Source organism: Hibiscus syriacus, unplaced genomic scaffold (assembly GCF_006381635.1).
Source record: "Hibiscus syriacus cultivar Baekdansim isolate YM2019G1 unplaced genomic scaffold, ASM638163v2 tig00110584_pilon, whole genome shotgun sequence".
Classification (NCBI taxonomy): domain Eukaryota; kingdom Viridiplantae; phylum Streptophyta; class Magnoliopsida; order Malvales; family Malvaceae; genus Hibiscus; species Hibiscus syriacus.
The window spans coordinates 4584008-4607800 of NW_024062792.1; the positions used below are offsets into that span (position 1 = coordinate 4584008).

General features: G+C 32.5%; 1 long non-coding RNA gene and 1 pseudogene across 1 annotated transcript; one reads left to right on the forward strand and one right to left on the reverse strand.

The window, feature by feature from the left end:
- The first annotated feature begins 8102 nt into the window (after positions 1–8102).
- On the forward strand, positions 8103–9065 carry LOC120133572. Its single transcript, XR_005517108.1, has 4 exons — positions 8103–8152; positions 8251–8320; positions 8840–8902; positions 9028–9065. It is a non-coding gene; the product is annotated as an uncharacterized LOC120133572 (long non-coding RNA).
- Positions 9066–14003: 4938 nt separating this feature from the next.
- LOC120133533 overlaps positions 14004–23793 on the reverse strand; it is a 36653-nt pseudogene continuing 26863 nt past the window's right edge.

Here is a 23793-nt window from a genome sequence, read left to right on the forward strand (position 1 = left end):
ACGCACTACCGGTGCGTGGTGGTACATGCGATGGTGACAAGGCCAATTTCAACGGTCCGATTACTCACTGTTTCAACACTTGCCAAAATCGATCAAAATCAACATCAACATTTAGCCAAAATCTATCGAAAAATAAAAGAAAAGGGCCAAAACGCTTACCCATACCGGCGATAAATGAAAACGACGATGATGGGCGACGAACCTGGTCGAGTTTTGGTCGCACAGAGTTGGGAAATCCGGTGGTACAAGAGGTGAGGCGAGGGGACAAGCAAGACGACCGAATTTTGTGAAAACTCGAGCGGAGGAGCTAGGGATTCGAGGGAGCTTCATCGACTTTTCTACGTCGTTTGGCGGTCGATCTGAGAACGAGGGTTGAGGGGTTTTGGTCACTGACTGCTGGTGAGTCGAGAAGTGGTTACGGCGCGTTAGACGGTGGTCAGATAGAATGATGGGGATGCTTGGTTTAGGGGTTGAGATATCGAAGGGGAAATGGAGTTTTTGGTTTTATTTTTTTTGTGGAAACGAACTTCGGGGTAGAACAATGATTCATGGTAATTAAGATTCATGTTGATTTATCAAGATATCGAGTTAACTCGAACTGAACAACTCCTAGCACTGTGATAACTGCTAACCAGTCAAACCGATACACTTCGAGGATATTCACACTTTAATACTGACATCACTAGCCGAGATGATCATCTTCTGAATCATCGTTGAATAGATCTTAAGAAGATGAACATGTATTCTGTGACACCCATAACCCGTATAATTATACCTATACAGATTATAGATGTCACCCGAATTTCTAAAACCATTTTCACTTCAAAAGTGATTTAAAATGGTAAATGATATTATAAAAATATCGTATCATATGAATTATGTTTCATTATAACAAATTTAAAACCAACATTTTTTATGAATAGTGAACAGTGTACCGATGCACTGTTACAATAACGTGAACAGTGCATCGATGCATCAAAATTTCGAACCTAAAATGTGTATCGATGCACTGCTACAGTACTGCTACAGTAAATTCTGATAAATACATATAAATTAACCTTTCATCACTATAAAATTTCCATTTTTGTTTCCAACTTTATTCAATAAAATAATTAAACATTATTAATTACATGCCACTATCTAATTCAAATTACATCGTAGGATGTCTCACTGATATTGAAATATACTTCTCGATGCTTGATGTCGTTCTGAAATCTTTACTCTAGTACTGGCTTTTTACCTACGCGTAAAAATTATCACACGCTAAGTATAAACTTAGTGAGACAATTAAAATAATAAACAGTGCAATACAATTCATGCATTTCAATGTCAAAATCAAAATGCCATAAAATCATGTTATCAATATATCCAATATTTTACCATGATCAAAATACTATAAAATTTCTTATCAATATACATATCATTTAATCCATAAGCTCGTAAGCTTATTTTATCAATATACTTATCATTATTCCATAAGCTCGTGAGCTTATTTTACCAATATACTTACCATTAAATCCCTAAGCTGGTAATCTTATTTTACCCATATACTTATCATTATTCCATAAGCTCGTAAGCTTATTTTACCAATATACTTACTATAATTTCATAAGCTCGTAAGCTTATTTTACCAAAATACTTACTATAATTTCATAAGCTCGTAAGCTTATTTTACCAAGATACTTACTATAATTTCATAAGCTCGTAAGCTTATTTTACCAATATATTTAATATAATTTCATAAGCTCGTAAGCTTATTTTACCAATATACTTACTATAATTTCATAAGCTCGTAAGCTTATTTTACCAATATACTTACTATAATTTCATAAGCTCGTAAACTTATTTTACCAATATACTTACTATAATTTGCATTATTAATGCCATTAACCTCATCTATTAATTGTTATTGGAATCCATACATTCCATAGGAAATTTATACAATTCGTATAATTTCCTTATAATATTAGCACTCGCATTGCTCTATCTGGAATATCATATACTTAATATGATTTCCTGCTTATTTTAGCACACTAAGTGCCCTATTCGAGAATCCATACCATTAATATGATTCCTTTACCATTTTTAGCACCTGAAGTGCTCTATTCGAGAATCCATACCATTAGTATGATCCCTTTACCATTTTTAGCACATGAAGTTCCCTATATGAAAATCCATATTGTTAGTATGATTTCCTTATCCTTGTAGAACCCTTAGTGCTTTTTTTGGAAATCCATACACTCAGTATGATTCCCTTACCATTTTAGCACATATAATGCCTTATCTGGAAATCCATATATTCAATATGATTTCCTTATCATTTTAGCACACTCAGTGCTCCATATGGAAATCCATACACTCAGTATGATTTCCTTATCATTTTAGCACATATAGTACTTCATATGGAAATCCATACACTCAGTATGATTTCCTTATCATTTTAGCACATATAGTGCTCCATATGGAAATCCATACACTCAGTATGATTTCCTTATCATTTTAGCACATATAGTGCCATTTGATAATCACTATACATACATTAATAAATCATGCTATTTTAACTATTACCACATGTACGTGCATAATTAGATGCACTCACCTGGTTCGCCTTTCTATTATTTCCAATACGCAATTCTGATTACTCAGCAACTTTATCTTTGTCTTTCATTTTGCTAGACTCGGGAGCTTCATTTCGATCTACTCAAGCATCCATCAATGACACATTCAATATCACTTATTAGGATATTGAAATCTTTCATTTCTTAAACTAAAAGAAAAACTATTTTCATTTTTTTATTTAATGTATGCATCGGTACATTTTATAGTGTATCGATGCATCCTCTCACTGGTGCATTGGTACATTCCTTGTGCATCTATGCGCTCTATCCATAATTTACATTTTGAGCATGAAAATCACTTAATTCTAGCTCAAATGCTCCATATTCCAACCCCTTTCATACCCTTAACTCCAATACCTTTATCTAAACTCATCTATATGCATTTACTACATCCTTAACCTCAAGATATTTTCTTCTACATATGATTCAAGAATCATACCCAATTTTTAACATGTTCTAAATCCAATTCTAACACTTCATATCTCTTAATTAAATTGATGACAAGTCAAATCTACCATAAAACATTCATAAACCTTCATATTTCATCATGTCACTCAAAAATCCATTTTCTTTAATCTCTAATATCTCATCAATAACTTAGTTTTAATCTCATTTAAACCTTCCTTTAGCTTCCATAATATATAAAGCTTGAATCCCTATAAAAAATCGAAGGAAATAACCATTAAATTGGAAACTTACCTTTGAGCTGAAGGGGAGAGTTTTCCACGACAAGAAGAGAAGAAGATGAAAGGGTTGACTTCATATTCCCCTCTTCATCTTATCTCTTATCTTAATTCCCCACTAATTGAATATTAAATTCAATTTAATCCAAATGACCAAAATATCCTTTTAATCATCCTTTCTTACAATTTAGTCTAAGCTATAATCCTATTCATCCTCGTCTTTCATTATTTAATTTAATAAATCCTCATATTTTTAATTCATTTTAATTTAATCCTTAAATAAATTTTTGGGGCATTACATATTCCCTCCCGAGTACTGATTGTACTAGTTGAACAAACCTCCTTTATAATCAACATCGACCAGATCTTAACATGAACAAATATTTTGGTGATGTTTAATTTATTCATGAATTAAAACAATATCTACTTATTTTAAGTCGATAGAGAAACATGCCACTTTAACAGTTGAGGTTAATTCGATCATCTTAGACTTCAACGTATTTTGGTTCTTTTAGAGTTCAGGGTTTTTTGATCATTTGAACATTGGAGGTTATTTTAGGTATTTTGTAGCTTGAAAAAATTTCGGTAATTCAAATCTATTAAAAAATATGTATCTTTTTTGGTAATGGTCAGATATACCCGTTCAACATTATTTTTTGCTTTTAGGGGTAATCTTGGTCTTTTAACAGTGCAAGGGCATTTTTCTTAAATTACGATTCAAGGGTATTCTAGACATTTCCTTTCGTCATGTCTTTCCATTTAATTCAAATTTTATGAATAAATCAAACATGAATAGCACTTCAAATATTTTAGTCTTTAGGTGTTTGCTGATAAATCAACAATTATAAGTCTTGTACCTTCTCAAATGTTAGGATCCGATTATCAGTGACTATCTGAGCAGATCGAGAATTTAACAGATGAAACAATGATTTATCGAATTAAAATACGAATTCACAAGGTACTTTCGCTCTCAGGTCAGTACGAGTCATTTTTACCTCATAGGGGCAATTTCATAGTTTTATACTTAAGTCATTTCAGTATTAAAGTATTTAGTTATGATAAATAGAATTTAGAGATTTTGAGGTTATTTGCTCTTCAGACAAATCATTTTACTTGAAATTATTTCTTATCAGTCTTCCAATTCCTTTATGTAATTCAATCGAGTCTTAACCAATTTATCACTTAAACCGTATTTGGTTCGAGTCTATCCATAACCAACCACGTATAATAGACCAATCATATACATCCATGCATTTATCCATTATCAACATGTTCCATAAAACATGCAAAGAGGTGGTAATGTATTACCTTAATTTTCGTTCTGCACTGATCAAACATTTAGACTCCATTCGATCATTCTCGAACTTGAATCTAACATCCAACCATATCTCGAATAAATATAAACATAAATTACATCATAAACGGGGCTTAATTGCGGAAAATAGATCGAATTGGAAGGTATAATGCTAAAAAATAGCTTACCGGGATTGAATTTAGGGAAACAAACTTAAGATTCGGACTCAGGATGTCGAAAAACAAAAAATATTACTTTTTGGAAATTTTAACTTTTTGGTCAAAGTCAATGGTCACCTATAGTCAAAGTCAACGGGTCGGGTCAAAGTCAACGGGTCTGTTTGGGTTGACTCGGTTCGGGTCAAACAGACCAGGTTGGGCAGGTTCGGTCCACCTAAATCGGTTTCAGAAGGTTTCTTTAGCTAGAAAAAGGTCCCACACACACTGTCGGTGCGTGACGGTGCGTGCGACCGTGGTAGGGCTAATTTTAACGGTCTGAATACTTTCGGTTTCAACACTCGCCAAAATCGATCCAAATCAACATCAACATTCAGCCAAAATCCATCAGAAATAAAAGAAAATGGACGAAAGCTTACCCACACCGGCGATCGATGAAAACAACTAACGATGGGCGATGAACCCGGTCGAGTTTTAGTCACACAGAGTTGGGAAATCCGGTGGTGTAAGGGATAAGGCAAGGGGATAAGCGAGGATACTGAATTTCATGAAAAACCAAGCGGCATAGCTAGTGATTCAACAGAGCTTGATCGGCTTTTATACGTCGTTTGGTGGCCGATCCAGGAACGAGGGTTGAGGGGTTTTGGTCGTCGGCTACTGGTGAGTCGAGCGGCAGTTACGTCGCACTGAACGACGACCAGATTGAGTGATAGGATGCTTGGTTTAGGGTTTGAGATATCACAGGGGAAATGGGGTTTCTATTTTTTTTAATGGAATTTAAGATCCCAACTAGATGACTTTAAGAAATATTTTTAATAAAACATTTCATATATAATGACCTAATCTAATGGTAGAAGCATGGTTTGCTATACTAGGGTTACTTGTTCAACACCCAACAACCACACAATTTGAACTTTTATTTTTACCAATACGGGAAGATGGGCAAAATTAAGGTTTAAGTCCCTGCACTTTCTTAAATACATCAATACAATCTATTATTTCAAAAACTCACATTTTAGTCCTCAAATTAATATACTTCAATCCAATAATCAAAAATTAATATTTTTAGGGTGTGACACCAATGGTTTCCTTTTCTTTAGGACTTAGTTATATCTTTATTTAATGCATTAAAAAAAGTGATCCCTTTTGTAATAATAAAAAAAGTTATAGACTAATCTAATATTATTTATTTATTAATTTATTAGTATTATTCATATTATTATTGATTTATTAATTAATTTATTTTCTTTTCTCACACTTATTTATTATAATATGGACAAGTTCAAAGAATGTTATTTTCAGCAATCAAAATATTGATATTTTGCCAAATCGAAGTTCAAGGTAAAAATTATAATTTATTTTTTAATAATAAAATATATTCTATATGATATTTTAAAATAACTTTTAAAAATCTAATCTAATTTATTTTTTGTATTTAAATGTAGGTGTGAAAGAATTTATGGATCGTCGTGATGGATTTTAATTTATTTGTATTTCTAGAAAATGACTTTATGCTTTTAGTAAATTTTATTCTAAACATTTTATGTTTATTCTAATAATATTCCATATTAATTTTATTATTATAAGATTTTAAATATATTGTTAGTTATCATAACAAATTTTAACTAATCTTATTTTATAACATAAATAAATTATAACATAAATTATTTTTGCAACATTGACAAATTACGATAAATTTATTTAGTCAGAATAACATATTAAATTTAGTTTAAATAAAAACATATTTCAAATTTATTTATTTGCAATATTTTCTCATAATAATAAATTATGACAAATTTATTTTGTCATAATAACAATTTAAACACATATTAATTTATCAATATAAAATTATGAAAAATAATATTATTTCACAATAATAAGTTGTAAAAATTATTTAGTCGTAGTAACATATTAAATTTAGTCAAAATAAGTAATTAAGTAAAATTTATCTCGTCACGAAATAAAAGTAATGAGAAATTAAATTTTACTGTAACATGCCTTTTTGTAACGAAAGCCTTTTTTATTCTATGTTATAATTTAAGTTAATTGTGACAAAATTTATTTTTGTGATAAAATAAATATTCACTATAACAAAACAGATTTGTAGCAGCGGTTGTAGTGGCGATTTTAGAGAAAACATCATTAATATTTTACATATAGTGGCATTTTTTAGACAAACGCTGCGATATCCTAATATATAGCAGCGTTTTTAGGAAAACACTGCTAGAAACACATACTTTAGTGACGTTTGGTTGATAAACGCCGCAATTGCGACTACACCAAGTTTGATATATAGGAGCCTTTTTGCAGTGTTTTGTTACAAACGCTGGTAATTGTATACCTATGGTGGCGTTTTGAAAATAAACGCCACAAGATAAAAATATTTCATGGCGTTTCTTTGTAAGTGTCGCAATAGCCATGTACCTATAGTGGTGTTTTTAGTAAAACCGCCAAAATAGACTGATATATAGTGGCATTTTTACAAAAACGCCGCTAAATAACCACTACAGTGAAACATGTATGTAGCTGTGCTTATAGCGACGCTCTAATCTAAATGCCACTAATTTTATATATCTCGCGATGTTTGGGGGCAAAATGCCACTATATGTTAACATTAACAACGTTTTTGATAAAACACTGCTAAAACGCCGCAAAAGAAACATACTTTACTGGTGTTTTTCATTAAACGCCGCAATTTATCAGTTCATTAGCGGCGTTTGTATTTACAAACACTGCAAGTTTTGCGTTTCTAACCTTTAACCCTACTTTTTCATTTTTTTCCCCTTCACCTATTTTGCTGCTTCTTCTTCGCCGTTTACGAAACCCTCACCAATTTATCAATTCATTTTTCCCCGCTGTTTACCCAAACACATCTGCTGCTTCTTCGTCGTTTACCAAACCGTCACCACCAGGGTTTCAAATCACGGTCGCGGCCGAGTTTTCGGTTATTTCGGATTTACCGTGATTGCGGCCGTCGCGGGCGCTATTGCGATCGTCGTGGACGCTATTGCGGCCGTCGCGGGTAACTCGGACAGCGGCGAAACCGCTATATCGCGGATCGTTTTTTGAAATCCTGGTCACCACACCCTCACCTATTCTCTCAACGCCTTCTTCGGCCCCGAAGTCCACTCCTTCTCGGACTGGCAGAGCTCCATCGTCTTCTCCGTATACTCTCAAAGCCTTCTTCACCCTTTTTCCTCATGCCTTCTCTACTCATGGGTATCAAGTGTTCTGATGCAAAGAAATCTTCTTGATTCTATTTCGGGAATAATAGGTGTGTAACTTTTTGAAGAAAACAAGTTTAACAACTTTTGTTTATGCAAATGGGGTTAAGCAACAAGCCGACGTGCTTGGTCAACTCAACAGTGCTGATGGTTTGAGGTAATTACTTGACTCTGCTTTTGGTGATTTAGTTTGTCTTCATATTTTTGTTTTGTATGTATATGCCATTAGGTGGATAACCTTTGGATTTGGTGCAGAACCCGACTGGTAGAGATAATCTTGGACGAGCTAACTTACCACAGAAAAGTACTTCCCTCATTTCTTCAGGTTGTCATTTATATATAACTACAAACACATACAATTTCAACTCAGAATATGTATCTGGTCATAAAAAATATCTTTTATTTGGTGGAGATAATATCCTGGGTATGTGGCAACAAACAAGTTCTACCTCTGATCTGGTCGATTCACATAGGCATCCCCTTGTCCTTTGACCATACTATTTGCTTAAATGTATGTTGCTTTTGAATTTTGACGGTAGGACTTCATTACCATGATCATTGTCAAACATTACTTCATCAGTTTTTCAATTTTAGTTTTTCCAGACTTCAACTAATCTTCTGGAAACTATGTTTACATCCTTTCTGATTGGATATTTTTCATATTAACATATCCCAGACTCGGCATTTGTTTCAGATTATATAAAATTTTATGTGAACCTATGTTTGATAACTACACTTTGATCTTTTAGGACCTAGTAAAGGATTCCTCTTCAAATTTTAGATTTTTGCTCCTATTGACGTATTACATGATTGGCATTTCCAACCATGCATACACTTTTTTTAGGTATTTAATGACCCTAAATGGAAGCTTGAAATCATCGTGCAGTATTTATTAAAATACACTAAGGTTAGTTATTAAGTTATTGTAAATGGTTGCCAACGATCTGTATTGCAAATTTTAGTGTTTCTGCAAATTGTGATACAAAGTCGGTGCCAATATCTAATTTAGATAAATCTTATTTTGTAATGCAGCTGTCTGTTCGCACTCGTAGATCAAATGGTCCTTCGGAAGATTTTCCATTTCTTGGAACTTTGAAGTCCTTTTCAGATAGCAGCAGCACTAGAAACATTATAAAAAAACTTATTGTGGAAGTTGTTCAATTTCTTTTGTCGCATGCATTTCTTGTGAGCATTCTCTTTATTTGTTAAAGCCGATGCTATTCACTTCTTTGAATAATTATTTTAATTGCAAGTAGAGTTAGTTCATATGAGTATCTGTTGTTGTTTTGATTTGTCTTCCAGAGCAAAGCCAAAAAAAAAAAAAAATGTTATATTGTTGCTAGTGCTTATAAGGATGGTTTTTCTAATTGTCGTGTGTTGCGTTTTTTTTTGCTATGGTTCCTTATTCAAAATGTTCATTCATATCATATAATAAAGATTCGAGAAATTTAATCAGAATTATCTTCATAGAAAAGTGCTATGCATTATGGTTATAATCTTTTAGATAAAGACATGAGAGGTTGAAATAACTGTGAATCTAAATTGAAGTTTTTTAGCTTCAATTTTGATTCATTCTTCTGGTGTTATTAACCTGAAAATTTCAAGGTTATTATAGAGCAACGATTACTACCACAAAACCGGTACGAAGTTAATCTCTGTAATTTTTTCCCGTGTTTGATTTTGTTAGATCTTATGATTTTTGTTCCAGGCCTATACATCCATGGCATCTCAGCAGCATCTTTCCACCATACCGCGGATCGCAATGAAGCTGTAACAAACAGCTTGTCTCTCATGGAAATATCTAAGAACGTAACTGTTGCTTTCAATAGTCTAAGAAAAGTAGATGAGTAAGCTTTTTTTTTATCTCACTGTATTTTTCCTGTGTATTTATTACTTCTCCATATTCTGCTATACCTGCAATTCAAGTACATGTTAGGCGCAAGATGATCATCTCGGCTCGAGCTAACATATCGATTTTGCTTCGTAGTATGTATTAATCAAGTGCATTTGTACATCTCGTCCTGTAAGAAAATGTTATACAGCTCAGTTGGTAGAGCACAAGACTCTTAACCTTGGGGTCGTGGGATCGAGTTCCAGCCTACTATCCTACCTCCCCTTACCCCATTATATATGGAAATAAGGATCAGCTAATTTATCTCTCGGAAAGAAGCACTATTTACAGTAGGAATGATGATTTCAATTTTATAGGCCTAGGTCAAGAGAAGGATGCGGCTAATTTTTGGTTCCAAAAGGTTCGCATTACTGAATGTATAACTTATTTGCTTGGATATCTTGAATGTAAAATGACGTATTTCATTTAACTTATTTATCTGTACCCGGCACATGTCATCCAACATTTGCAATTCTAACCTTTGGAAGGACCGCGGCCAGAAAAAAACCCGAAAATCGATTCGAGTTGTAGTGTTCCATTTGAGTTTATTAAATTTGGTTTAGTTTTGATTTGGTCCCATTTTTAAACTTGTTTCCTTCGGTTTTTAATTCACAAGTTAAAAACCATTATTATTCGGTTTGAATTAAATCAAATTTTATTTAAATTTACATAGTCAATAGCGGAGTTTTACATTCACAAACGCCACTATATGTCATTATATTTAGCGGCGTTTTTAAAAAACGATGCTAAATATCATAACCTTTTGTGGCGTTTGTTTCAGCAACACTTTTTACGCCTTTTTTTGTGTACAAGGGTTTTAGCGACGCTTAAAAACACCGCTACATGTATGAAAAAGTCGCTAAAAACATGTTTTGCTGTAGTTATTTTAATTTAACAAATATGTTATTTCTGTAAATTATATTTACTGGCGAAATATAAATAATGAGAAATTATTTTTAATTGCAATATGTATTTTTTCACAAAAACTCTCCACGTTTGATGTTAAAATACAAATTAATTATGACAAAACGTAATTTTTATGATCAAATAGTTAATTGATTGTGAAAAATACTGTCATAATAAGTTAATTATAGTAACTAAATTTCATTGTTACAATAAATAATATAAAATGATAGCAAACACAATTTCGTCACAATATACTTTACATGATAAAATTATTCTAACAAATATAGTATTAAATAAAAATTATTAAAATAAATATATCGTGATAAATTTATTACTTTTAGTTATAAATAATTTTATTATAACAATATAAATTTCTTCTGATAATACGAACCACTATATGTGAACTTGAAAAAGTATAAAAACCCATGCATCAAATGGAAAAGAGCACACATATCATGTTTGGGTTTACCAACAAGCGTCCAAATAGGTGGTGGTTGTTTAATATTGCCTCCATCGAGGAAGAGGGCAGTGGAGCTGCTGTTTGTTTTTGATGGAGGGATGAAGAGGAGGTCTTGAGTCTTGACCAGAAACTTCATAACCATTAATGTTCATAAAACGAGACCGGAGACCTAAACCATAAAAAACTCGAGGACAAAGGCCATTTTTTTTTGTATGGGGAGGGGCAAGGTGGGGACCCTAACCGAGGAGACTGGTGATCAAATTCTAGAGATAAGAGAGAATTTTCTCTCTCTAGAAGCCATTTCACTCGGTATAATTTAATTATTGAAAAGTTGATATTTTGTTATAGGAAACACACCACGTTATGGTGATTAGATGGGTATAGGTAGATAAGGGTTTACTAACCTGCATCAGTGTCCGTGCATGAACATGATATTTTTATAATGATGAAACTATTTATCTATTTTGCTAGAATAATATAAACATAATTTTCTATGATATGCTATTCTTCGTGGATTACTTGTTATAAATATTTTGTTCATGATTTCGATTTGTTGCTTACTTGTTCATACCACACTAAACTTCTAGCTCATCTCTTTTCTTTTTCCTTCCTTTTCAGATTACTCAAGAAGGTGGGACCAATTTGATTTTTGAAGGATCCGAGTCTCTAATTCTATTATCTTTAAGTATTTTTTTAATTATTTTTTGGATTGTGATATGAGTTTATTTTTATTACTTCTTTTTTTGGTATAATACAATTTAGGTTAGAGGTGACTCTCTCAGTCTAAGATTAGGGCATACCTAAGACTCAATTGAGATTTACATATGAATTTATAGATTGCGCACTATGAGTGACGGTGGTAGAATTCGAACTTGACCTTATAAACTCAAATTCATGAATCTCAACTACTTCTTAATTGTCAGTGTATTTCATTATTTTCATAATTCACATAGTTTGGACAATATTTTTTACAACTAAACCAATCTAAAACTCTTAATTATCATTATTCAGATTTTAAATAAAAGGATTATATAAAAAATAATATTTATGATTGATTTAGACTTTTGAACTATTTTCAGAGGGTTAACTTAACGATCAATATCAAGACTGATGTTCAATTTTAACGTTTAGATTAAATGTTGGATGTTTCTATTATTATATTAAAATCATTTATAAGTTTTCCATTAACTACTAGAGTAGAACTTAAATACGATTGAATGAACAAATAAGATATTATCTATTAATTTAATATGTCACATCATCCCCTCGACGATCAATAAAGACATAATGCCTATTTTATAGCAAAATGTAAATTTTAATATTTTTTATTACTTTTAAAATTTTAATATCTAAAGTCAAAAATTTCTAGAACAGATTGCTAAAGCTTTTAGTTGACATCTTTCATTTCCATTAATTTGTGGGTTCAATATTTATTAGGAATATAATTTCTCTCTTCTTCCCCCATATAGAAATTGTTCAAAAAAATATTGCAATGTATAAAAAATAATTTTACTATAATTTAATTATAGTTTTTTAAATTTTAACTAAAATTTAATTAAATTAATTAAAAATATATAAAAAATACTATTTTATAATAACTTTATAAAGATTATCATATTTTAAAATTTTATCTAAAATTTAATTAAATTTGGATCGAATATAAATACATCATTTTCTTCTTGATTAGTGGTTAAGGCTTTAAGCAAGCTGATCTGGCATCCAACAAGGAGGCGCTACCCGTTTTTACTCCCACGTCACACGCGCAAAAACATACTAAAATCACATTATCTTTTTTTTAAGGTAAATACATCATTTCTTATTCTCTCATATTTTATTCATCGTAATTTTATTTTTTTAATATATTTATTAAACTTTTAAATTGTTTTTACATTTGATTAGTTTGAATTATTTTATTATTAATTTTGTATGACATATTTTTTAATATTATTTAGGCATAATGCAAAAACAATACCCTTAACGTTTGATAATATATGTAATTTTGCCCCTGTTGTTTTTTTTTAGAACATTTGACCCCTCAACGTTTCATTTTGGGTCCAAAAGCACCATCGTTGGAGGAAAATCGTTATTCAACTGACGGTCAATGCCTGAAGCTGACTCAACAAGAACATGTGGAGGGAGATAATAACGTGACATGTCCATATCATAGTAGATGATGATGTGGCAGATCCACGTAGACTAAATGCTGACGTGAAATGTACATGTGTGATGTCACATCAGTAATTTTTTAAAAATAAATAATTAATAATAAATTATTATTTTTACTAAATTATTAGCAACCAATAAGATTTTGCCACATGGCACATGGATTTTTTTATTAAATTAAGAAAGGAGGAATTGAACCTCCACAAAATTTTGTAACCCATAGATTTAAACCTAGGTTTAAGGGATAAAAGGCTTGACATCTAACCACTAGGCCAAATCACTTGGTTGGTATTATTAGGCAAATAACATTATTTAAGGTATACTGTAGCCAATAAAACCACCACTAACACAAGCACTTTTTATTAAAAAAAATTATAGTTAGATTTAAATTGTTAGAATTATTTGAGTCAATTTAAATTCATATTTAAATTATAGTGATTTTTACCGTTAATTGTTTTCCCTTTTGATTTATACTCGAGTAATTTCTTCTGATTTACAGCCAATTACATTTTTAAGGTTTCTACCAAAAAAATAGTAAAGTTATTGACCAATTTTACTTGCAGCATTACAACAAATAAAAAAATTCTGATAATATATATGAAGAGAATTAAAGGTAAAATGACAAATTTCATATCAATTTGGAAGTGCCCATAAGTGCTCTTCCATATGCCACCGGAAGTGATGCAAAATTCTTTACTTTCCCTACGTAAGCTCTTTTGCTGAAATTGTTATAGTCATTTTCTTCAATGACGTCCAATATAGTTCGTTACAGCTGTAATACCCCAAATATCAGGTCAGGGACTATATTGAAAACATTTGAAAATTTAAGATTTATTTGAATAGGTGGTAAAAGATGAGAAAATGATTGGGAATAGTGTTGAGACTAATTTGTACAATATATAAATTAAGAGGACACTTTGGTCTTTTAAGAGGGAGAATAAATTTAAAATATATTCTTATTAGGGATTTTAAATAGGGGAAAAGAGGAAAGTAAGCCATTTTTTCCTACTATTGTTCTTCTTCACGTGGGTAGTGATCTCCTCCATAGAATAAGGTAAACTCCAATTAGTTAGTTCTTCCTTTAAATTTTGGGTTGCTCTTGTACCATTAAGTGATATGTAAGCTTAAGGAAGGATTAAAGAAGATTAAAACTAGGTGGTGGATGTTTTTTATGAGATTTAAGGAAATGAGTTTTTAAATGATATGTTGATATTTGAGTTTTTATTGAGGTTTATTATAGAATTGACTTGTCAAAGTATTGAATAAGAGATTAGAAGCATGAGTTATGATTAAAAACATGTTTAGAAAAGTGATATGATTCTTGAGTTGAGATATTCCATGAAGATGTTAGATGTTAAAGGGGGCAAAACGAAGTAAAGTTAGTTAGGTTAAGTAAAGAAGAGTTTAATAGTATTGTTGGAGGTAAAAGTATAAGATTAGAGGGGAAAATTAAGTGAAAATCGAGATGAAAAATGGTAATTTGGGTAATGGTATCGGTACTGATAGAACAATACCAATACTATAGGTGTAAATAGGTAGAAATATGACGAACAATATCGGTACCGATGCAAGTGGTATCGATAATGATGGGTTATCGATACTAACAAGGAGAAGTATCGATACCATGGATCCAGAACGTCAAAATGGTATCGATACTGAAAGGGAGCATCGGTACCATAGTATAGTAGTATCGATACTGATAGAAGGGTATCAATACCATGCAACACAGAATATAGAAATGATATCAATATTGAAAGGGGGTATCAATACCATAGTATAGAAGTATCGATACCAAGGTAGTAGTACCGATACTATTGGCTTGGAACTACAAGATAGGTTGAAATTGTTATAGAAATTGAAATAATGGTACTTTTGAATATTATTAAAGTATAATGTTAAGGAGTATACTAACATTGGTATGTTTTGTGTACTTAATGGATGTTTGTGTAGATCGTAATCAAGCTCCTGAATCTAACAACAAAAAAGGGAAGGATAAAGTTGTTGATTAGCCAGACATCTCTACATCTTCTTGGTTGGGATTATCAGGTGAGTACATTTATTGTAATTATTTGAGATGAATAAGATTTGCAATGATTCAAATTAGAACATTTTAAGTTAATGTATGTTTTATAGTAATTAATATGTTATCATTATATGTATGGAAAGGATATTATGAATGAGTTTTTTTAGTATGAATTGCTCTAAAATGAATCCATAACTAAAATGCATGAAATGATGTATTAAGGCATGAAAGGATGCCATAACTAAAATGCATGAAAGGATGCATTAAGGCATGAACGGATTCCATAACTAAAATGCATAAAAGGATGCATTAAGGCATGAAATGATGCCATAACTAAAATGCATGAAAGGATGCATTAAGGCATGAAAGAATGACACAACTAAGATTAACGAATAATTACTAAAGAAAAATGAAAAAAAATATGTACAAGAAAGAAATAGTATGTTGGATATACAAAAGAGGTTTATGATAATAGTATGAAAGAAGTTTGGTTTCAATAATAGGGACTTGTGAAATCCTTATGGATGATACGAACTAGTTTGAAATCAAATAACCAAGATATGTTTAAGTATACATATTTGTTTCTTTACAATATTATGTCTCACTAAGTATATATTTAACATGTGTTGATTTCACGCATAGGTAAAGACAGATATTAACTGAGTAAGGAGTGCAGCTGTAGCAGCGGTGATCATCAACTAAGGGTGACTCCTCAATGACAATAGGACAATCCAATTTATTTTGGAAAACTTATTTGGCATGTAATTAAAGTACTAAATATGCTCTGAATTTTAATTAAGTAGAACTTTGTAAAAGATTATAATCAAGGTTTTGTTTTATTTTAAAAAAAATAATTGTTATGTTTTAAGAATTCGAAAAAAAAAATTACGGATTTTCAAATGAGGAACTATTTTAAAAAGTGACGCGACATCTGTATCTCATGTACGAAAGAATATATGGGGGATGGGTGTTACATTTATTGGTATCAGAGCTACAGGTTTAGCCGATTCTCAGTTGAAACCGGTTTTATTTTAAAATAGAAAAGGGATTACATGCCATAAAGATTGTTAATGTTACTGGTATGGTGTCATTAGAGTAAAATTGATGAAACTCCTTACTAATTGTAATGTTATTGTTATGTATGTCATAATAGATGTCGGAATATTTGAATTCGAGAAGAGCTGGGGAACAAGATATGCAAGAAGGAACTGGTAGTGAAAGTTATAAGGCTAATAGTGCACAACCTCTCCCCTCTGAAAATGCTAGTGCACCTGCACATCTAGGGATTCCAGTGCCTGAGTTTAGAACTTTTATGCAAGCCCTTGACGCCATACTAACTCAATTTCAACCTCCCCTGGCTTCTCCAGCACCAAGAATGTTGGTTCCAGAAGAGCTGAAGAGTATGGGAGCTCCAGAGTTCTGAGGAGAAGAGGGTGAAGGTCCAAAGGACGCTGACTTATGGTTAAATGATGTATGCTCGAAAGTCTGCAATGTTCAGATCCAAAAAATTTGGGTGGAGCTGTATCTTTACTTAGAGGATCAACTCGGGTATGGTGGTCAAATACTACAATGTATGCACCACATGAGCAAGTGACCTGGAAATTCTTTCTAGAAGAATTCAAGAACAAGTATTGGGTGATCAGTTCAGACGGGAAATGCTGTTAAAGTTCCTTAATCTAAAGCAAGGTGATCGAGTCGTACATGAGTTTGAGGATGAGTACAAAAAGTTAAGCCGTCTTACTATTGAAGTAGTTCCAAATGATAAAGCAAGATGTGATTGGTTTATAGAGGGTTTGAGGCCAAAGTTGAAAGAGATGATGTTTTCTTTGAACTTGTCGAATTTACAAGAAGTCATAAACCGAGCCAAAGCTATTAAAAGAGCTAAAAAAGAGACGTTAGCTGCGAAGTAGAGTTTATAGATAGGGAAAAGAGTGGGAATTCCTTCCACTCCCCATCATGTTAAAAGCGACAAGGGTTCGAGTTCCAGATATATTGATGGAGATAGTTCTGTAGCAGTTTCACAGAAAAATAGACACTTTTAGTCTTTTGCTGCTATCTCGGGCAGGGCATATGGGCCATGCCAAACATATGGTAAATTGCACAGTGGAGCATGCAGACTTCTCAGTGGTTCTTGTTTTCAACGTGGCGAGACTGGTCACTTTGCTCGAAATTATCCTAAGAAATTTGGGGACAATTCGACGCAATCTAAAAGATCGGTGCCAGCCTCAAATAGAAGCAGAGGAAGGGGTAGATCTAGGGGACAATCAGATTCAATACAGAGACAAGAGACTCGGGGAATCACTATAATTTACAATATTAAGACTAATGAGGATCGGGATGACCCTAAAATCATAACGGGTATTTTCCATCTTTTTTATGAGCATGTATTTGTTTTAGTCGATCCTGGTTCTACACACTCATACATCAGTTAAAAATTGATTAGAACTAGAAGAATTCTTTTAGAACAAATTATTAGTGAGAAAATATTGGTAAACCCTATGGGTCACAGTACGAGAGTAACTCCAGTATGTAGAAAGTGCCCTATAAAGATCCAATGGATTGTGTTTCCGGCAAATTTGATAGAGTTGCCCTTTTATGAATTTGAAATCATTTTGGGTATGGATTGGTTGTCTGCACATTATGGATGGGTAGATTTTCATAAGAAACACTTGTTTATAAAAGATGCAGAAGGTTCAAAAATAGTAGTGATTGGTGAAAAAGCGAAATCACCATCAAATGTGATATCAGCCGTGACTACAATGAAACTGGTGTCAAAAGGGTGTACAACTTTTCTAGCCAATGCGATAGATACTCGAATACCAGAAGTTAAAGTAAATAATATTCCCACGATTATAGAATTTTCGGACATTTTTCCCGAGGAATTACTGGGATTACCTCCAGATCGTGAGGTAGAATTCAAGATTGAGGTTTACCCGGGTACCGAACCTATTTCTATGGCTCCATATAGGATGGCTCCAACTGAATTGAGAGAATTAAAAGCTCAACTGCAAGAGTTACTCGATAAAGGATTTGTAAGACCTAGTGTTTCTCATTGGGGAGCACCTATGCTGTTTGTGAAAAAAGGACGGGTCTATGCGTTTATGTATCGATTACCGTCGGTTAAATAAAGTAACAATAAAGAACAAGTATCCTCTTCTGAGGATTGATGATTTGTTTGATCAATTGAAAGGAGAAACGGTGTTTTCTAAGATAGATCTAAGGTCGGGGGTACCATCAACTAAAGATCAAAGATGATGATATTTCAAAGACAGCTTTTCGAACTTGGTATGGGCACTACGAATTTGTAGTGATGCCATTTGGATCACACCTGTGAAATTCATAGACTTGATGAACCGAGTATTCCAACCGTAATTGGATCAGTTCGTGGTGATATTTATAGATTATATTTTGGTATATTCAAAGTCAAGAGAGGAACATGATGCTCATCTTCAAGTAGTTCTTCAGACACTTCATGATAAGAAGTTGTATGCCAAATTATCAAAGTATGAATTTTGGTTAGCCGAAGTTGCTTTCCTTGGTCACATAGTCTCCACAGAAGGCATAAGAGTAGATCCTAGCAAGATCCAAGCAATAGTGGATTGGCAACCCCCAAGGAATGTTTATGAAGTTCGAACTTTCTTGGGACTTGTTGGATATTATAGTCGGTTTGTGAAGAACTTCTCAATGTTAGTGTTGCCGCTAACTAAGTTGCTACGAAAGGATATGCCATTTGTCTAGATGGAGAAATGTCAATAAAGTTTTGAAAGGCTCAAGAAAATAGTAATAGAGGCCCCTGTTTTGGTATAACTTGAGTCAGGAAAAGACTATGTTGTTTTCAGTGATGCATCCCATAATGGACTGGGTTGTGTGCTGACGCAAGATGGAAAGTTATAGCTTATGCCTCAAGACAGTTGAAGAATCATGAGAAAATTATCCAACTCACCATTTAGAATTGGCAGTCATTGTGCTTACATTAAAAATATGGCGTCATTATCTGTATGGTGAACGATCCCATATTTACACAGATCACAAGAGTCTAAAGTATTTGTTGACTAAAAAAGAACTGAACTTGAGGCAAAGAAGATGGATTGAGCTTTTAAAGGATTATGATATAATTATTGATTATCATCCCTGAAAGGCGAATGTGGTAGCAGATACACTGAGCTAAAAGAGTTTTGCCTCTTTGCGGGCTTTGAATGCGCATATGTTATTACAAGAAGATGGTGCCTTGATTGCCGAGATTAAGTTAATTCCGATATTTTTGGAACGAGTTAAAGAGCTACAAGGTCAAGATGATAAATGTTTGCCGAGAATGGCACAAATAAAAAAGAATGAGACCAAAGACTTTGAATTAAGAGTCAATGGATGTTTATATTATCGGGGAAGACTATGTATTCCTAATAATGATGAATTGAAGAAATATATTCTTTATAAGGCACATTATAGCCCTTTGACAATGCATTCAGGTGGGAATAAGTTGTATCAGGATTTAAAAAGTCGTTATTGGTGGCCTGGTATTAAAAGAGATGTATCGGAGTTTGTGTTAAAATGTTTGACATGTCAGCATGTGAAAGATGAATATCAATTACTCTCCGGATTGTTTTAACCGATATCTATTCCTGAGTGGAAGTGGAGCAAGTTACCATGGATTTTGTTTCATGGTTACCTTTATCACCAGGTAAAAAAGACTCCATATGGGTAATTGTAGATTGATTGACCAAAACAGCTCATTTTATTCTAGTTCGAGTAGATTACTCGATGGATAAGTATGTTGACTTGTATATAAAAGAAATAGTCAGACTGCATGGAGTGCCTATATCAATAGTATCTGATCGAGACCCAAGGTTTACTTCAAGATTCTGAAAGTCATTACATGAGGCATTGGGTACTCGATTGAACTTCAGCACAACTTTTCATCCGCAGACAGACGGGTAGTTAGAACGAGCTATCCAGATACTTGAGGATATACTAAGGGCATATGTGATTAAGTTTAAAGGATCATGGGAAAGGTATGCGCCTTTAGAAAAATTTACGTATAATAGCAGTTATCAATCGAGTATTAAAATGGCCCCGTATGAAGTTTTGTATGGGAGAAAGTGTCGAACAAAATTAAATTGGTTTGAACTAAAAGACCAAGACCTAGTTGGGCTGGAGTTGATTAAAGAAATAGAGGATAAAGTAAATATTATTCAAGATATTTTAAAGATGGCCTCCAACCGGCTGAAATCTTATGCTGATTTGAAATTAAAAATGATTCGAATTTCAAGTGGGAGATAGATTATTTCTAAAGGTATCGCCTTGGAAGAAAGTTTTGAGATTTGGGTGCAAGGGAAATCTTGAAAAGGGTCAGACTAGTAGCATATTAATTAGCTTTGCCTCCGGATATGGATAAGATCCACAATATTTTTCACGTATCGATGCTCAGAAGATACCGATCAGACCCGTCCCACATTATCGCACTAGAGAAGAAATAGATTCGATCAGATTTAACTTATGAAGAAGAAGCAGTACGGATCCTGGCTAGAGAAATCAAGGAATTACGCAACAAGAAGATTCCTTTAATTAAAGTACTCTGGCAGAATCATAAGGTTAAAGAAACTAATTGGGAAAAAGAGGAGGACATGAGAATGCAGTTTCCATACCTATTCGTTGTTGGTATTTATTTAAATTCGAGGACGAATTTTCTTAAGGGGGAGAATTGTAATACCCAAAATATCAAGTCAGTGACTATATTGAAAATATTTGAAAATTTAAGATTTATTTGAATAGGTGGTAAAATATGAGAAAATGATTGGGAATAGTGTTGAGACTAATTTGTATAATAGATAAATTAATAGGGTATTTTGGTCTTTTAAGAGGGAGAATGAATTTAAAATATATTCTTATTAGGGATTTTAAATAGGGGAAAAGAGGAAAGTAAGCCATTTTTTTCTACTCTTCTTCGTCTTCACGTGGGTAGTGCTCTCCTCTATGGAATAAGGTAAACTCCAATTAGTTAGTTATTCCTTTAAATTTTGGGTTCTCTTGTAACATTAAGTGATATGTAAGCTTAAGGAAGCATTAAAAAAGATTAAAACTAAGTGGTATATGTTTTATATGAGATTTAAGGAAATGTGTTTTTAAATGATATGTTGATATTTGAGTTTTTATTGAGGTTTATTAGTAGAATTGGCTTTTCAAAGGATTGAATAAGAGATTATAAGCATGAGTTATGATTAAAAACATGTTTACAAAAATGATATGATTCTTCAGTTGAGATGTTCCATGAAGATGTTAGATGTTAAAAGGGGAAGAACAAAGTAAAGTTAGTTGGGTTAAGTAAAGAGGAGTTAATAGTATTATTGGAGGTAAAGGTATAAGATTAGAGGGTAAAATTAAGTGAAAATCGAGCTGAAAAATGGAAAATTTGGGCAATGGTATCGGTACTGATAGAACAGTACCGATACTATAGGTGTAAATAGGTAGAAATCTGACGAACAGTATCAGTACCAATACAAGTGGTATCGATATTGATGGGGTATCCATACTAACAAGGAGAAGTATCGATACCATGGATCTAGAACATCAAAATGGTATCGATACTGAAAGGGAGTATCGATACCATAGTATATTAGTATCGATACTGATAGAAGGGTATCGATACTGATAGAAGGGTATCGATACCATGCAAAACAAAATATAGAAATGTTATAGATATTGAAAGAGGGTATTGATACCATAGTATAGAAGTATCGAATCGATACCAAGGAAGTAGTACCGATACTATTGAGCTTGGAACTATAAGATAGGTTGAAATTGTTATAGAAATTGAAATAATGGTACTTTTGAATATTATTAAAGTATAATGCTAAGGAATATACTAACATTGGTATGTTATGTGTACTTAATGGATGCTTGTGTAGATCGTAACCAAGCTCCTGAGTCTAGCAAGAAAAAGGAGAAGGATAAAGTTTTTGATTAGCCAGACTTCTCTATATCTTCTTGGTCAGGATTATCAGGTGAGTACATTTATTGTAATTATTTAAGATGAATAATATTTGCAATGATTCAAATTAGAACGTTTTAAGTTAATGTATGTTTTATAGTAATTAATATATTATCATTATATGTATGGAAAGGATATTATGAATGAGTTTTTGAGTATGAATTGCTCTAAAATGAATCCATAACTAAAATGTATGAAAGGATGCATGAATGCCTGAAAGGATGCCATAACTAAAATGCATGAAATGATGTATTAAGGCGTGAAAGGATGTCATAACTAAAATGCATGAAAGGATGCATTAAGGCATGAAAGGATGCCATAACTAAAATGCATAAAATGATGCATTAAGGCATGAACGAATGCCATAACTAAAATGCATGAAAGGATGCATTAAGGCATGAACGAATGCCATAAGTAAAATACATGAAAGGATGAATTAAGGCATAAAAAGATGTCATAACTAAAATGCATGAAATGATGCTTTAAGACATGAAAGGATACATTAAGACATGAAAGGATTCCACAACTAAGATTAACAAATAATTACTAAAGAAAAATGAAAAAAATAATATGTACAAGAAAGAAATGTATGTTTTACATACTAAGGATGTTTATGATAATAGTATGAAAGAAGTTTGGTTTCAATAATAGGGACTTGTCAAATCCTTATGTATGATACGAACTAGTTTGAAATCAAATAACCATGATATGCTTAAGTATACATATTTGTTTCTTTACAATATTATATCTCACTAAGTACATATTTAACGTGTGGTGATTTTACACGTAGGTAAAGGCAAAGATTAACTAAGCAAGGAGTGTAGCTGTAGCAGTAATGATCATCAATTAAGGTTGACTCCTCAGTTACAATAGGACAATCTAGTTTATTTTGGAAAACTTATTTGGCATGTAATTAAAGTACTAAAAATGCTCTGAATTTTAATTAAGTAGAACTTTGTAATAGATTATAATAAAGTTTTTGTTTTATTTAAAAAATAATTTTTATGTTTTAAGAATTCAAAAAACAAAATTTTACAAGTTTTCAAATGAGGAACTGTTTTAAAAAGTGATGTGACATTTGTATCTCGTGTACGGAAGAGCATACGGGGGATGAGTATTACAATAGCAATAGTGATGCCCACACCGATCATCTGCTTGCCAACTTTAGCTCAAAAACACCTTTTTCTACCTCGTTGAAGAACATCCTGGCTCATTTTATCTAATCTTTAATAAAGTTCCTCCACCTGTCCCTGACTTGTCCACAGAATATGTTGTCGTCTGATAGCCTGAACCGCACCAGCTCATCTTGCCGTATATATACTCTTCCTCTCATAGCACTAGGGAAATACACAAACTATGAGAAAATGCTG